Source organism: Pogoniulus pusillus, chromosome 7, assembly GCF_015220805.1.
Source record: "Pogoniulus pusillus isolate bPogPus1 chromosome 7, bPogPus1.pri, whole genome shotgun sequence".
Taxonomy (NCBI): Eukaryota; Metazoa; Chordata; class Aves; order Piciformes; family Lybiidae; genus Pogoniulus; species Pogoniulus pusillus.
Genome location: NC_087270.1, coordinates 4,121,296 through 4,137,906, shown reverse-complemented (window position 1 = coordinate 4,137,906; position 16,611 = coordinate 4,121,296). Strand labels below are relative to the sequence as shown.

General features: G+C 54.2%; 1 protein-coding gene across 1 annotated transcript in view; it reads right to left on the bottom strand.

The window, feature by feature from the left end:
- RNF144A (ring finger protein 144A) overlaps window positions 1-16,611 on the bottom strand; it is a 62,265-nt gene extending 45,654 nt beyond the window's left edge. Inside the window, exon 1 of the mRNA XM_064145732.1 lies at window positions 16,310-16,611. The gene's annotated coding sequence lies outside the window, so the exon portion shown is untranslated. The remainder of the gene's footprint in view (window positions 1-16,309) is intronic.

The following is a 16,611-nucleotide window of genomic DNA, read 5'->3' as shown; positions in this document are numbered from 1 at the left end:
GGGTGTGAGGAGAGCAGAGCCAAGGGGCAGAATCCCCCCTGCCTTGCCCTGCTGGCTGCCATCTTAAAGGTCCCTTTCAATCCAAACCACTCTGGATCTGTGAGTCCTGCCACTGTGTTAGCACAGAGGACTGGAAGGGCTCTTTCCTGCTAGGCAAGGAAAATCAGAGGGCAGCACTGCTCTGCTTTGGATGAAGAGCCTGAAGCACACGTGCTGGGGCTGTGCTCACCACACAAATACCTCCTCCTCCTCCTCCTCGTCTCTATGCCACAAATATTTCCTGATACAGATCTCTGCCAGGAGAGGCTTCATGTCAGAAGTGCTTCAGAGCCATCTCATTGATGCACAGAATCAGTTCAGTTGGAAAAGACCTTCCAGCTCATCCAGCCCAACCATTGTCTGACTGTACCAAGGCTGGGGCTAAGTCATGGTCCTCAGCACCACAGCTCTGCCTCCTTCAGACAGCTCCAGGGATGGGCTAACCCAACCCACCTCCAACCACCAACCAACCAACCCTCCTCCACCAACCAACCCTCTCCACCCACCAACCAACCCTCTCCACCAACCCTCCTCCACCAACCAACCCACCCTCTCCACCCAACCAACCACCTCCAACCACCAACCCTCTTCCACCAACCAACCCTCATCCACTCCCCAACCCTCTCCACTCCCCAACTCTCCTCCACCAACCCTCTCCACTCACTAACCCTCTTCACCAACCTTCCTCCACCAACCAACCCTCTCCACCCACCAACTAACCCTCCTCCACTCCCCAACCCTCCTCCACCAACCCTCTCCACTCACTAACCCTCTCCACAAACCTTCCTCCACCAACCCACCCTCTCCACCCACCAACCAACCTTCCTCCACCCACCAACCAACCACCTCCACCCACCAACCCACCTCCACCCATCAACCCTCTCCCCCAACCAGCCCTTTCCCAGCTTAGACCTCTGGAATTAACCCCAAACTCGGCCAGATCCCTTCCTCTGCAGCCCTTTGGCCTCTGTGGGTTTGATTTTCCAGGGGGAACCCAACAGCAATTCCCAAACCTGCAAAATCCATCTCTCAGGCACCATTTTCTTTGTCCCCCTCTCTTTATCCCCACCCCCATCTCCACAGCTCCTCTTGGCACAGGAGTTCTCTGCAAGCCTGCAAACTGCATCTGCCTGTGCCCAAGCCAAGTGTTGTCAAGACAGCAAAGGCCACAACAATCTCTTCTTTGTCACTGCCAGGGCTGGGGGTCAGGATAGGGGGGACAGGCTCTACTCACTGCTCCCTGGGATAGAACAAGGAGTAATGGATGGAAGCTACAGCACAGGAGGTTCCAGCTCAACACAAGGGGGAACTTCTTGACTGGAAGGGTCTCAGAGCAGTGGCACAGGCTGCCCAGAGAGGCTGTGGAGTGTCCTTCTGTGGAGCCTTTCCAGGCCTGTCTGGATGTGTTGCTGTGTGCCCTGAGCTAGATTGTCTGGTCCTGCTCTGGCAGGGGAGTTGGACTGCATGATCTCTTTGGGTCCCTTCCAACCCCTGACATCCTCTGAGCCTGTGAACCTGTATAAAGCACCAACCAGTCTAGGGAATTTGGCTGAAGGTGGAGTCAGCCAAGCCTGAGGAACAACAACCAAGGGTCAGACATTATGGAGATGGATGGTTTCAAACCGGAACTAACAGCTCCAGGCTGCCAAAGGCCTGCTGGAATGGTCTGGTGGCACAAATGGCACTTCCTGAAGCCAGCCCAACATTCCCTGCTCAAGCTTTTACTGCTCCCTGCACTAACTGGCACATGTGGTTCTTAGCAACTTGGGGAGATACAAACATGGAATCAGCCAGGACTGGAAGGGACCACAAGGATCAGCCAGTTCCAACCCCCCTGCCATGCCCAGGGGCACCCTACCCTAGAGCAGGCTGCCCACAGCCTCATCCAGCCTGGCCTTAAACACCTCCAGCCATGGGGCCTCAACCACCTCCCTGGGCAACCCATTCCAGCCTCTCACCACTCTCATGCTCAACAACTTCCTTCTCACATCCAGGCTGAACCTACCCATCTCCAGCTTTGTCCCATTCCCCCCAGTCCTGTCAGAATCCTAGAATGGGTTAGGTTGGAAGAGATCATTAAAGGTCTCTTAGTCCAAGCTCCATCACAAAAGAGATTGATTTTTATTTCTTTCTTAATGCAGTGGAGTTCTTTAAATGCACTTCTGGAGCCCCCAGCACAAGAAGGACATGGAAGTGTTGGAGCCAGTCCAGAGGAGGACCATGAGGATGCTGAGGGGGCTGCAGCAGCTGTGCTGTGAGGACAGGCTGAGAGAGTTGGGGCTGTGCAGTCTGGAGAAGAGAAGGCTTCCAGGAGACCTTGGGGTGGCCTTGAAGGATCTGAATAAGGCTCTAGGAGGGCTGGGGATTGACTATTGACAAGTTCTTGCAATGCCAGGAAGAGGAAGAATGGGTTTGAAGTGGCAGAGGGGAGATTGAAAGTGGCTGTTAGGCAGAAGTTGTTTGCAGTGAGGGTGGTGAGACACTGGCACAGGTTGCCCAGGGAGGTTAAGGATCACAGAATCACAGATCTTTGATCCCATTCTGTGCTTCTGTGCGCCACAGCCTCCCTGGAGGTGTTCAGGACCAGGCTGGATGAGGCCTTGAGCAACCTGTTCTAGTGGGAGGTGTCCCTGCCTATGGCAGGGGGGTGGAACTGGTTGAGCTTTGAGCTCCCTCCCAACCTAAACCATTCTGTGATTCTTTGATTTCCAAGGCTGAAAAAATAAACCCAAGCAAAACTAACTCAAACCAACACCCCCCCCCTCATAAAAAAAATAAGGACCAAAAGCCCAACAGCACCACAATCATTTTCCTATCCTCACACATAGCTGTAGCCCCCCAGGATCCAGAACATGCTCTGCAGGATCACTGATTGTAGCCACCATGAGTTTGAGGGACTGGAGCCAGCCATGTGCCCTTGTGGTCAAGAAGCCAAATGCTCTCTTGGGGTGTTTCTGTGCTCCACAACCTCCCTGGGCAACCTGTGCCAGTGCCCTCACTGCAAACAACTTCTTCCTAACAGCCACTTTCAGTGTTCCCTCTTCCTCTTCAAACCCTTCCTCTTCATCCTCTCATCACAAGACCTTGTCAATAGTCCCTCCACAGCCCTCCTGGAGCCCTCTTCAGATCCTGGAAGGCCACTCCAAGGTCTCCTGGAAGCCTTCTCTTCTCCAGGGTGCACAGCCCAACCCTCTCAGCCTGTCCTCACAGCACAGCTGCTGCAGCCCTCTCAGCATCTTGGTGGCCCTCCAGAAGGACCTGTGGGGATAGGACAAGAGGCAGTGGTTTGAAACCAGAGCAGGGGAAACTGAGTTTGGACATCAGGGGGAAGTTCTGCACAATGAGGGTGGTGAAATAGTGGAACAGGTTGCCCAAGGTTGTGGTTGAGGACCCAGCCCTGGAGGCATTCAAGTTCAGCCTTGATCTAGTTGCAGCTGTCTCTGCTGACTGCAAGGGGGGGTTGGACAAGATGCCCTTTGAGGGTCCCTTCCATCCCCAATGCCAGCTGTGAATGGGAGGTGGAGGAACACAAAAAGAGGCCAATAAAAGGAAGTAAGGATTTGCTGCAAGCAGCTGAGGTGCTTGGTCCCTTCAAGCTCCTTTCCTGCAGCTCTACCACAGATGTTTTCCAGCTCTTCTGCCAGCCCTTCCTGCTCAGCACAGAGCTCATCCTGGCCAACACTTTGAGTCATTGCATCAGCTTCATGCAGCTTCCCTCATCTCCTGACCTCTTTCTTCCTCTGAAAAGCTTCTTGCCAGCAACTCAGTCAGCATTTCACTAAGCGCTCCTCCAGCACTGCCTTCTCCTGAGGGCCTCTTCTTTCTTTTCAAAGCAGCCCAAACCAATCTATCAAACCTTTCTTCTTATCAGCAGTGTTTGGTTCTCCTCTTGCCTGATCCAGCCCCAAACATTCAAGTATCCTCTTCACAGAGGGACCTCACAGGGACAGGGAAATACTGGAAAGAGTACAGTCAAGGGTTACAGAGATGCTAAGGGGTCTGGAACATCTCTGTGAGGAGCAAAGGCTGAGAGCCCTGGGGGTGGTTAGTCTGGAGAGGAGCAGCCTGAGGGGGATCTGATCAATGCTAATCACTATTTCAAGGGTAGGTGTCAGGAGCATGGAACCAGTTCAATGATGCCCAGTGACAGGCAAGGGGTAAGGGGCACTAACTTGAGCATGAGAAGTTCCCTCTACAGATGGGGAGGAACTTCTGACCAGGCTTTGTTCAGTGATGCCCAGTGACAGGGCAAGGGGCACAAACCTGAGCATGAGAAGTTCCATCTACAGATGAGGAGAAGTTCTGACCAGGCTTTGTTCAGTGATGCCCAGGGACAGGCAAGGGGCACAAACCTGAGCATGAGAAGTTCCATCTACAGATGAGGAGAAGTTCTGACCAGGCTTTGTTCAGTGATGCCCAGGGACAGGCAAGGGGTAAAGGGCACAAACTTGAGCATAAGAAGTTCCATCTACAGATGAGGAGGAACTTCTGACCAGGCTTTGTTCAGTGATGCCCAGTGACAGGCAAGAGGTAAGGGGCACAAACTTAAGCATGAGAAGTTCCATCTACAGATGAGGAGGAACTTCTGATATATGAGGATGACAGAGCCCTACAGCAGACTGCCCAAAGAGGTGGTGGAGTCTCCATCTCTGGAGACTCTCAAAACCTGCCTGGATGTATTCCTGTGTGACCTTCTGTAGGTGACCCTGCTCTAGCAGGGCAGGGGTTAGACTTGATGACCTTCAGAGATTACTTCCAAGCCCTACACCACTCTGTGAAATGTCTGGTGCAGATCTAGCCCTGGAGCATCCTGATAGAGAAGAGGAGGCTCAGGGATGACATCATTGGTCTCTACAACTACCTGAAGGGAGGCTGTAGACAGGTGGGGTTGGGCTCTGCTCCCAGGCAACCAGCAACAGAACAAGAGGACACAGCCTCAAACTGTGCAGGGCAGGTTCAGGCTGGATGTTAGGAGGAAGTTGTTGGCAAAGAGAGTGATTGGCATTGGAATGGGCTGCCCAGGGAGGTGGTGGAATTGCTGTCCCTGGAGGTGTTGAAACAAAGCCTGGATGTGGCAATCATTGCCATGGTCTGGTTGATTGGCTAGGGCTGGGTGCTGGTTGGGCTGGATGAGCTTGGAGGCCTCTTCCAACCTGCTTGATTCTATGATTCTATGATCCCTGGCAGGCATCTCCTCGGTTCTGTCCTGCAGTCAGCATCTGCTGACATGCCACAATGGTCTGCCCAATGAGACAGCTCCACTGTGCAGTGCCTGGAGGAGCTAAGAGACACAATTAGGAGACTTGTGACAGCCCCAGCCCAGCAGCAATGACAGCTGCAGCAAGCAAAGCTGTGGGATCTGCTCTCCCATGTGTGCCAGCCCATGGCTCAGCTGGTTTGTGTGTCAGCCAAGAGTAGCTAGGAGGCACAAATGGCCCTGAAACTCATCTCCCTCCACCTCACCCTGTCAGAGCTGATGATGCAGCTCACAGCCAACAGCTACAGCATCCAAGGACAAAAGCTGAAGGACACAGAGAAAAGAAGATGAAGTTTGGCAGGTTCTGTGCACGAGAAGGCATTTGGATTCTCACCTTTCCTCCGGAGGTGACAGGCTGTGATTATGTAAGGCCTTGTGTGTCACCCAGCCTCCTTGGCCCTGACAGGAGCCTGCATTCCTACTCTGCCATCCCTGCAGACAGAGGAAGAACTTCAGGGTGAAATGTCACCTGCTTCAGGGCTCCCACAGCAGCCAAGGAGACTGAGCATCTGGCAGAGGGAATTTAGAATCACAGAATCAAGCAGGTTGGAAGAGACCTCCAAGCTCATCCAGCCCAACCTAGCACCCAGCCCTAGCCAATCAACTAGACCATGGCACTAAGTGCCCCAGCCAGGCTTTGATTCAACACCTCCAGGGACAGCAACTCCACCACCTCCCTGGGCAGCCCATTCCAATGCCAATCACTCTCTCTGACAACAACTTCCTCCTAACAGCCAGCCTGAACCTGCCCTGGCACAGCTTCAGGCTGTGTCCCCTTGTTCTGTTGCTGGGTGCCTGGCAGCAGAGCCCAACCCCACCTGGCTACAGCCTCCCTTCAGGGAGCTGCAGACAGCAGTGAGCTCTGCCCTGAGCCTCCTCTGCTGCAGGCCAAACACCCCCAGCTCCCTCAGCCTCTCCTCACAGGGCTCTGCTCCAGGCCCTTCCCCAGCCTTGCTGCTCTGCTCTCAACACCTTCCAGCACCTCAACAACTCTCTTCACTTCAGGAGCCCACAACTGGACACAGCACTCCAGGGGTGGCCTGAGCAGTGCTGAGCACAGGGGCACAAGAACCTCCCTTGTCCTGCTGCCCACACTGCTCCTGAGCCAGCCCAGGATGCCATTGGCTCTGCTGCCCACCTGGGCACTGCTGCCTCAGCTTCAGCTCCTCTCTGCCAGCACCTCCAGCTCCCTCTCTGCCTGCCTGCTCTCAGCCACTTTGGCCCCAGCCTGTGGTGCTGCTGTGGCACTCCATGTCCAGCCTCTCTGAGCAGCCTTATCCTGGGCTTCCAAGTCCCTCATAGAAAGAGAATTTTCTCCTTCAGTTCAAGACCTCCTGGGTTCCAGTTTGTGTCCACTACCCCTTGTCCTGTCACTGGACACCACTGAAAAGAACCCAGCCTCACAATCTCCACCTTTTAGCTCTTGCTGAGCATTGTTCAGATCTCCTCTGGGGCTGCTCTTCCCCAGGCTTAACAGCCCCAGGGCTCTCAGCCTCTCCTCAGAGATGCTTCAGGCCCCTCAGCAGATTTGTGGCCCTTTGACAGACTCTCACCAGCAGTTCCTTGTTCCTCTTGAACTGGGGAGCCCAGAACTGGCCACAATACTCCACCCATGGCCTCAGCAGGGCAGAGCAGAGGGAGAGGAGAACCTCCCTCAACCTGCTGGTCACACTGAATGCATCCTAGGAGAACACTGACCTTGCACAGGAGGGAACCTTTAAGACACACTATCAGACATCCATTGCTCCTGCTGCCCTGAGGCCACTCTTTTTGCATTTGCCTGCTTTGCTTATGTGACATTTCCCAGGAGAAGGTGACACTTGAAGGGGTTGATACTTAGTGCCATGGTCTGGTCGATTGGCTAGGGCTGGGTGCTAGGTTGGGCTGGATGAGCTTGGAGGTCTCTTCCAACCTGCTTGATTCTATGATTGGCTTGGGCTGGGTGATAGGTTGGTCTGGATGAGCTTGGAGGTCACTTCTAACCTGCTTGATTCTATGATTAAATCCCCATCTCTGGGTGTGTTTGAAAGAGGCAGAGCTGTGGTGCTGAGAGGCATGGGCTGGCACCAGCCTTGGTGGAGACAGAATGGTTGGACTGAAGGATCTCAGAGGGATTTTCCAACTGAAATGATTCTCTGACTCTATGAAAACCAGCAAGCATTTAATTTATGCAGAACACTCCTGTTTCAAAATCTCCTCATTTCCTTCTTTCAGCAGCCTCTGAATGGCTGCTGAGTGGGAAGAAAGAAATGAAAGTGGAGGTGGTTTCTTGTAGCAGGATGAAGAACAGTAGCTGTTGTTTGACAGAAACACAAAAGCAGCCTCTTGAGAAAATAAAGGAGTCCTCAGGAAGATCAGGGAACCTGTTCTGCTCCCTGCACACTTCCCATCACTGAAGTCTGGAGCTGTTCAGTCTGGAGAGAAGGTTCTGAGATGACCTTATTATAACCTTTCACTATCTTAAGGGGGCTACAAGAAAGCTGGGGAGTGACTTTTTAGGCTGTCAGGTATCAATCCTGCCCCTCTGCTCCACACTGCTGAGACCACACCTGGAGTACTGCATCCAGTGCTGAAGCCCCTGGGACCCTGTGGAGGTGCTGGAAGGTGGCCAGAGAGGGGCCACAAGGATGAGCAGAGGGCTGGAGGTGCTCTGCTGTGAGGAGAGGCTGAGGGAGTTAGGGATGTGCAGTCTGGAGAGGAGAAGGCTCCCAGGTGACATTCTTGTGGCCTTGCAGTATCTGAAGGGGGCTACAAGAAAGCTGGGGAGGGACTTTTCAGACTGTCAGGTAGGGATAGGAGTGGGGGAATGGAGCCAAGCTAGAAATGGGGAGATTCAGATTGGACGTGAGGAAGAAGTTGTTCAGCATGAGGGTGGAGAGAGCATGGAAGGGGTTGCCCGGGGAGGTGGTGGAAGCCTCATGCCTGGAGGTGTTTAAGGCCAGGCTGGATGAGGCTGTGGCCAGGCTGATCTAGGGTAGAGTGTCCCTGCCCATGGCAGGAGGGTTGGATGATCCTTGTGGTCCCTTCCAACCCAGACCATTCCACATCTCTGATCTAAGAACCTTAACTTTTCAACCTGGGCAGCCTGCTCTAGGGTAGGGTGTCCCTGGGCATGGCAAGGAGGCTGGAACTGGCTGATCCTTGTGGTCCCTTCCAACCCTGACTGATTCTGTGATTCTGTGGTAGGAGCCACCTCCATTAAAGTCAGTTTGGCATTAAGACTCCCCAGGCACACCATGATGGAATCACAGAGTGGTAGGGGTCGGAAGGGACCTCTGAAGATCATTGAGTCCAACCCCCTGCCACAGCAGGATCATGTAGGGCAAGTCCCACAGGAACTCCTCCTCCCCTCCCCCACACTAAACATCCCCAGGTCTCTCAGCTGCTCCTGTTCTCCAGAGCCTTCCCCACCTATGTCTGGACCTGCCCAGCCCCTCAGTGTCCTCCTTGGAGCGAGGAGTCCAAAGGTGAATGCAGTATGCAAGGCACAAAGCCTACAGGCTGTGCTGCTGCTGTGGGACACCAGGTGAGGGAAGAAAGGAGACAGACATGAGAGGTTCCTTCTAAACACCATCACTGCTGCTGTCCAGCGACAGCCACCACTCAGAGCACAAGCTCCAGCAGCTTTAGCTCAGGCAACCAGCAGAGGTGAGAAACTGTAGTGGAGAGGAGAACAAATTCATGCTGTAGAAAATGGTTCCCCTGGAGCTACAGGGATCCAAAGTACAGGGAACAGCCAAGCAGACAGCCTGGTGCCAACAACAGCATGGACAGGGGCCAGGGTCAGCTCTTCAGTGCAAGCCCTGCACAGCACTCATGATCTTAGCATGACCCTTCCCAAGGCTGGGGACTGTCACATCACAAAGCAAACAAACCAGCCCAGACCCCAGCTTGGCCTTAGGAGCAAGCCAAAGGCCAGCAGGGTCCAAGTCCTAGAATCACAGAATGGCTTGAGTTGGAAGGGACACCTTCAAGATCTAAGCGCAGGGTTCAGCACTCTGACCACAGCAACCCCAAGCAGCACTACAGGCTGGGGCCAGAGGGGCTGAGAGCAGGCAGGCAGAGAGGGAGCTGGGGGTGCTGGGAGAGAGGAGCTGAACAGGAGGCAGCAGTGCCCAGGTGGGCAGCAGAGCCAATGGCATCCTGGGCTGGCTCAGGAGCAGTGTGGGCAGCAGGACAAGGGAGGTTCTTGTGCCCCTGTGCTCAGCACTGCTCAGGCCACCCCTGGAGTGCTGTGTCCAGTTGTGGGCTCCTGAATTGAAAAGAGATGTTGAGGTGCTGGAAGGTGTTGAGAGCAGGGCAGCAAGGCTGGGGAGGGTCCTGGAGCAGAGCCCTGTGAGGAGAGGCTGAGGGAGCTGGGGGTGTTTGGCCTGCAGCAGAGGAGGCTCAGGGCAGAGCTCATTGCTGTCTGCAGCTCCCTGAAGGGAGGTTGTAGCCAGGTGGGGTTGGGCTCTTCTGCCAGGCAACCAACAACAGAACAAGGGGGCACAGCCTCAAGTTTTGCCAGGGCAGGTTCAGGCTGGCTGTTAGGAGGAAGTTGTTGTCAGAGAGAGTGATTGGCATTGGAATGGGCTGCCCAGGGAGGTGGAGTTGCCATGCCTGGAGGTGTTGAAGCCAAGCCTGGCTGGGGCACTTAGTGCCATGGTCTGGTTTTTTTTGACTACGTCTCGGTGCTAGGTTGGGCTGGGTAAGCTTGGAGGTCTTGTCCAACTTGATTCTGTGAATCTGTGATCACAATGGAAGCTGGAAGGAAGCTCAGAGCAGAGCTTTTTAATGCCTGAAGCTGCCACTTGCTGTTCTTTGTGTGAAAAGAAGGGAATGCTGCTGGGAATTAAATCATCAGAGAACGGTTTGGGTTGGCCCTCAAAGATCATCCAGTTCCAACTCCCTGCCATGGACAGGGACACCTCCTATCAGCTACAGTTGCTCAAGGCCCTCTCCAACTTGGCCTTGAGCATCTCCAGGAACAGGACATCCACAGTTTCCCTGGGCAACCTGTTCCAGAGTGTGGCCACCCTAACTGTATATAATTTCTCCCTCCTCTCCAATCTCAATCTCCTCTCCTCCAGCTTCCTTCCATTTCCTCCCATCCTGTCAATGCAAACCCTTGGTCAAAAGTTTCCTCACAGGAGAGACCTTTTAGTCCCCTAATACTTTTGTAGCCCTTTTAAAGGAGACCAAACCAAAAGATCCTCTTGCTAATTTCTGGGTTTCACTTCTGATGGCTGGGAGGGGGCTGCTGAAGATGCCTTTTGTCCGCTGGCTACCTGCTGCAAAAAGGTGGCACCAATTTCTCTGTTTCATCACCCATCAGCTTGGAAATGCTGATAGGTTTTTCTTCCCTGCCTCTGCAGTCAGTGGCTGCTGGAGCTGGCAGTGCTGCTACAAGGTTGGCTTTTCAAACAGCCTGACTGTTTGCTGATGGTGCCATTTCTGGTGGGGACACTCTGCGTGTCCTTTCTCCAAACAGAGAGGAACAGCCAACCCTGTGCTGGGCTGCAGCAAGAGCAGTGTGGGCAGCAGGGCAAGGGAGGGGATTCTGCCCCTTGGCTCTGCTCTCCTCACACCCCACCTGCACTCCTGGGTGCACTTCTGGAGCCCCCAGCACAAGCAGCACATGGAAGTGTTGGAGCCAGTCCAGAGGAGGCCACCAAGATGCTGAGAGGGCTGCAGCAGCTGTGCTGTGAGGAGAGGCTGAGAGAGTTGGGGCTGTGCAGCCTGCAGAAGAGAAGGCCTCCAGGAGACCTTGGAGTGGCCTTCCAGGATCTGGAGAGAGCCGCAGAAGGGCAGGGGAGGGACTATTGACAAGGTCTTGTCGTGACAGAATGAGGAGGAGGAATGGGTTTGAAGTGTCAGAGTGGAGATTGAAAGTGGCTGTCAGGAAGAAGTTGTTTGCAGTGAGGGTGGTGAGACACTGGCACAGGTTGAGGGTGGTGAGACACTGGCACAGGCTGCCCAGCGAGGTTGTGGAGCACAGAAGTACAGAATGTGATCTTTGATCTTTGCTCTTGAACCCTCCACCATAGGCAGGGACACCTTCCACTAGAACAGGCTGCTCAAGGTCTCACCCAACCTGGGCAACCTTTGCCAGTTTCTCACCACCCTCACTGCAAATAACTTCCTAATATCCATTTTCAATCTCCTCTCAGACAGTTCAAACCCATTCCTCCTCCTCATCCTCTCATCACAAGACCTTGTCAATAGTCCCTCCCCAGCACTCCCGCAGCCCCTTTCAGATCCTGCAAGGCCACTCCAAGGGCTCCTGGAAGCCTTCTCTTCTCCAGGCTGCAGAGCCTCAACTCTCTCAGCCTGTCCTCACAGCACAGCTGCTGCAGCCCTCTCAGCATCTTGGTGGCCTCCTCTGGACTGACTCCAACACTTCCATGTCCTTCTTGTGCTGGGGGCTCCAGGACTGCAGGTGGGATCTGAGGAGAGCAGAGCAAAGCATGTGCCCAACTATTAAACTCCCCTCCAAGAAGCATAACGAGAAACAGGAGAGATTCCAAGCCCCTGCTGCAACAGGTGTCTGGGCTAGGCAGGGTCTGTGTGTGCAGGATGAGCACAGAGCTCTTCTTTTTTTTGGGTGGTTTTTTTTTGCCTGAATCAGCAGTGGGGAGGGTAAACATCACTTTTCTGCCAGCCTATGAGAGTGTTCTTGTGAATAGAGCAGATACACAGAAGCCATTCATAACCCTGGGGATGGGCAACTGCAGCCAAAAAACTCTTGGTTGAGACAGCAGCTTTGTGCTTGGCTCCACTGAAAGGAAAAGTTGTCAGAGGCTATAAAAGAAAAAATCAAAAGCAATCAAAAATCCAAACCACACAGAAAATGTGACAGAGATCTGGAATGCAGTACTGGGGGGGGGGTGGGAAGAAATGCTAGAAGCAAAGCAGCTCAACAGATAATATGGTTGAGGGCTTTGCCCTTCAAAATTGTTGCTTTAAGAGTGGAATGTAACAAAATGCAGGCTGCAAGGGAAGGTGCCTCCCAAATCTGTGCTTCAAGGGCAAAAAAGCTGCAGCTGATAAACACATGATTGGATCTAACAGCTCCTGCTAAACACATGATTAGATCCAACAGCTCCTAGAAGAGGAATCAGGGTAATTGAGACAAGAAGGGAAATGAAGCTTTTGTCTTAGCTAAAGGATGTCTCATCCAGGGCATTTATATAAGGCTGCAAACATCCCTCGTTGTATTTTGGTCCCAGATGGTTTTTCTCCTCCTCATGAACAATATAAAGAGGATGCTGAGACATGATGGCCCCAGGAAGGAGTGGTGAAGGAATAAAATCTCATCCTCAGGAGGAAAAAATACATCCAAACTCTGCCTGTTTCAAACAGCTCCTCAGCAAAAGCAAAAGGTTTTCACTACCACTCTTTTCTCACCTGATCTTACTTGTGTGGGGCACAGAAGCACAGAATGGGGATGGTTGGAAGGGACCTCTGCAGCTCATCCAAATCCAATGCCCTTGTTAAAAGGGGGTCACCTACAGCGGGTCCCACAGGAACACATCCAAGTGGGTTTGGGAAGTCTGCAGAGGAGACTCCACAACCTCTCTGGGTAGCCTGCTCCATGGTTCCAGCACCCTCCAAAGGAAGGGATCATAGAATCAGTCAGAGTTGGAAAGGACCACAAGGATCAGCCAGTTCCAACCCCCCTGCCATGCCCAAGGACACCTCACACTAGATCAGGATGCCCACAGCCTCATCCAGCCTGGCCTTAAACACTTCCAGCCTTGGGGCCTCAACCACCTCCCTGGGCAACCCATTCCAGCCTCTCACCACTCTCATGCTCAACAACTTCCTCCTCACCTAAGCCTCTCCTGGTGACACATGGGTTTGATGGGTGGGCCATGAGATGGATAAAGAATTGCTTGATGGCCGCACCCGAAGACTGGCTGTCAATGGCTCCATGGACAAGTGGAGGGCAGTGACAAGCAGAGTCCCTCAGGGATCAGTCCTGGCACCAGTTTTGTTCAACACCTTTGTGGGTGCCATGGACAGAGGCACTGAGTGCAGCCTCAGCAAGTTTGCTGAGCACACCAAGCTGTGTGGTGCAGCAGCCAGGCTGGAGGGCAGGGATCCAGCCAGAGGGAGCTGCACAGGCTGCAGAGGTGGGCACAAGCCAAGCTCAGGAGGTTCAACAAGACCAAGGGCAAGGTCCTGCAGCTGGGCAGAGGCAATGCCAAGCACAAATGCAGGCTGGGCAGTGAGTGGCTGGAGAGCAGCCCTGAGGAGAGGGACTCGGGGGTGCTGCTGGAGGAGAAGCTCAACAGGAGCCAGCAGTGTGCACTTGCAGCCCAGAAAGCCAAGCAGAGCCTGGGCTGCAGCAGCAGAAGTGTGGCCAGCAGGGCCAGGGAGGGGATTCTCCTCCTCTGCTGTGCTCTGCTGAGACCCCACCTGGAGTTCTGAAGCCCCTGGGACAAGAGGGCTGTGGAGATGCTGGAGTGTGTCCAGAGCAGGGCCCCGAGGATGCTGAGAGGGCTGCAGCAGCTCTGCTGTGAGCACAGAGTGAAAGAGTTGGGGCTGTGCAGGCTGCAGCAGAGGAGGCTCCCAGATGACCTCCTTGTGGTATCTGAAGGGGGCTCCAAAAAAGCTGGGGAGGGACTTTTGAGGCTGTCAGGGAGTGCCAGGAGTGGGGGGAATGGAGCAAAGCTGGAGGTGGGGAGAGTCAGCCTGAAGGCGAGGAGGAAGGTGTTGAGCATGAGAGTGGAGAGAGGCTGGAATGGGTTGCCCAGGGAGGTGGTTGAGGCCCCATGGCTGGAGGTGTTTAAGGCCAGGCTGGACGAGTCAAATATCAAGTCAGATTACCTGGATGCTCTAACATTACCAGCAGACAATCATTTAACTTCTTCCACACTAAAGTCCCATTTAAGTATAAAACAGAGCAGTCCTTTTAAGGGCACAAACCTGTCCCTCAGCACAACACCTCCCCACACATCCTTCTCTTACCATTCCCACCTCTCTGCTGCAACTTCATGTCTACAAGAGACTCACAAAACGACTTGCAGGGCACTTTAAAGATCATCTAGCTCAGAATTACAGAATTAAGCAGGTTGGAAAAGACCTTAGAGATCACTGAGTTAAATCTATCAACTAACACCTCCTAATTAACTAACCCATGGCACTATGTGCTTCATGCAGGCTTTTCTTGAACACCTCCAGGGACGGGGACTCCACCACCTCCCTGGGCAGCCCATTCCAATGCAAATCACTCTCTCTGGCAACAACTTCCTCCTAACACCCAGCCTGAACCTGTCCTGGCACAGTTTGAGGCTGTGTCCTCTTGTTCTGTCCCTGGGTGCTTGGCAGAAGAGCCCAACCCCACCTAGCTATGACCTCCCTTCAGGCAGCCATAGAGAGCAATGAGGCCATCTGCTCCAATCTCCCCACCACACCCAGGGGGACACCTCCAAGGATGGGGACTCCACCACCTCCCTGGGCAGCCCATTCCAATGCCAATCACCCTTTGGCAAGAACTTCTTCCTAATGTCCAGCTCCAACCACCCTTACATGGGCACAGACACCTCCCACTTGCCCAGGTTGCCCAAAGCCTCATCCAGCCTGGTTTTAAACACTTCCAGGTAAACAGAAAGGCCAGCAAGCAGGAGTTTGCAAGTCTTGATGTAATCTCTCTGGTAGCACTCAGCTCAAGAGCAGACATAACTTCATCTGGAGCCACTCCTGGGTCAGCACTGATAAGCAAACGTGAAATGAAGCAATCTGTTTCCAGTGTAAACAGATGTTTGGCTAGACTGGGGACGATAGAAACAAACAGATCTCTTTCTAAATCATCATTCAAAACAGAGAAGAAGATGTTCCAGGCTGGAAATACCAATATTTCCAAGAATACAACGACAACTCAAAACAGTCTGTTATCTTCCTCAAGGTCTTTCCCTACCCATCCTATACTTCTCCCAGCAGCCTGCCCCACTGACACTCCCTTCTCCCAGCTCTCCAGAGGCAATAAAAGCAGAGCAATACAGGAACAATCTTCAGGAACAAGATATCCTTGGATTTAAAAGGACACTGAGGCTCTGGGTGTAGGGGAGGCCAACCTCATCATGCAGATGGGTTTCACCTAAAACCTCCCCGAAGTCAAGAGCAGCATCTCTTGGAATTACTAGCAAGTCAACAGCAGCATCACTTGGAATCGTTGTCAAGTCAACAGCAGCATCTCCTGGAATGACTAGCAAGTCACCAGCAGCATCTCTTGGAATCACTAGCAAGTCAACAGCAGCATCACTTGGAATCGTTATCAAGTCAACAGCAGCATCTCCTGGAATCGTCATCAAGTCAACAGCAGCATCTCTTCAGCTCAACCAGGGAACACAAAAAAACCCAAGAAAGGCGAAAGCACAACCCCCACGAATCCCAGGTCTGCCTTTTGCAGCCTGCAACCCAAAGCAGGCAGCAGCTCGCTGTGGCATCCCTGAGCACTATCCACCCGCACACCCTTTTATTGATCGTCTTCTCGTCCTGCCAGAGGGGCTGGTGGCCTCCATGGCACTCAGCTGCTGCAAGAAGCTTTTGTTTTTTAAGCTCGCTTATGGAAAGCCACAGCACAGAAAACACTGGGGCCCGTGGATGGCTTTTCAGCACCTTTTCCTCTCGGCCAACCTGTGCCCCTACCATACCCTCCCTACCCCCAGCTACCAGCGCATGGACTCAGCGCTCCCCTTCCTTGCCTTGCTCACAGACATCCCTACGGGGCACGCAGCGGGGCGGGCTGCAGTGGGGCACCAGAGCCCAGCCTTGCCCTGCTTGCAGCGCTCAGCCCCAAGCGCCATCGCTCCTGCACCGCCAGCACCCCGGGCAGGAGGCCTCGCAGCGCCCCGAGGGAGCTGCCGCCCGGGCTGCGGAGCCGCAGCGCTCAAGCCCTTCACGGCAAGAGCCGCCGGGTGCCGACCCCTCCCTCCCGGCTGGAAGGAGCTCGGCACCGCCTTTTCGCTGCCGCACCTCGGCTCTTATCTCCCGCTCGCAGCTTCTCGCCCAGCTCGCCGCACGCCTTACCCTGGGCTCCAGCCTCTCGCCGGCACAGGGCGGCCCACGCTAGCCCGCGGAGCCGCTGCAGGGCACGGCCGTCGCCTCAAGCATGGTCTTGTGCCCTGCCGCAGAGCCGGTGTGTGGACAGCGGGAGCCGCTCCCGGGCTTTTTCTGCGGCGGGGGGGCGGAGGAGGCGAAGGAGGAGGAGGAGAAGGAGGAAGGTGGGGTGAGGGCGGGCGCGCCCCGCAGTCAGGCAGCCGCCATTAACCGCCGCGCTGCCGCCGCCTGCCCGCCCGCCCGCTTTGAAGCGGCCGCTGCGCCGCGCCAGG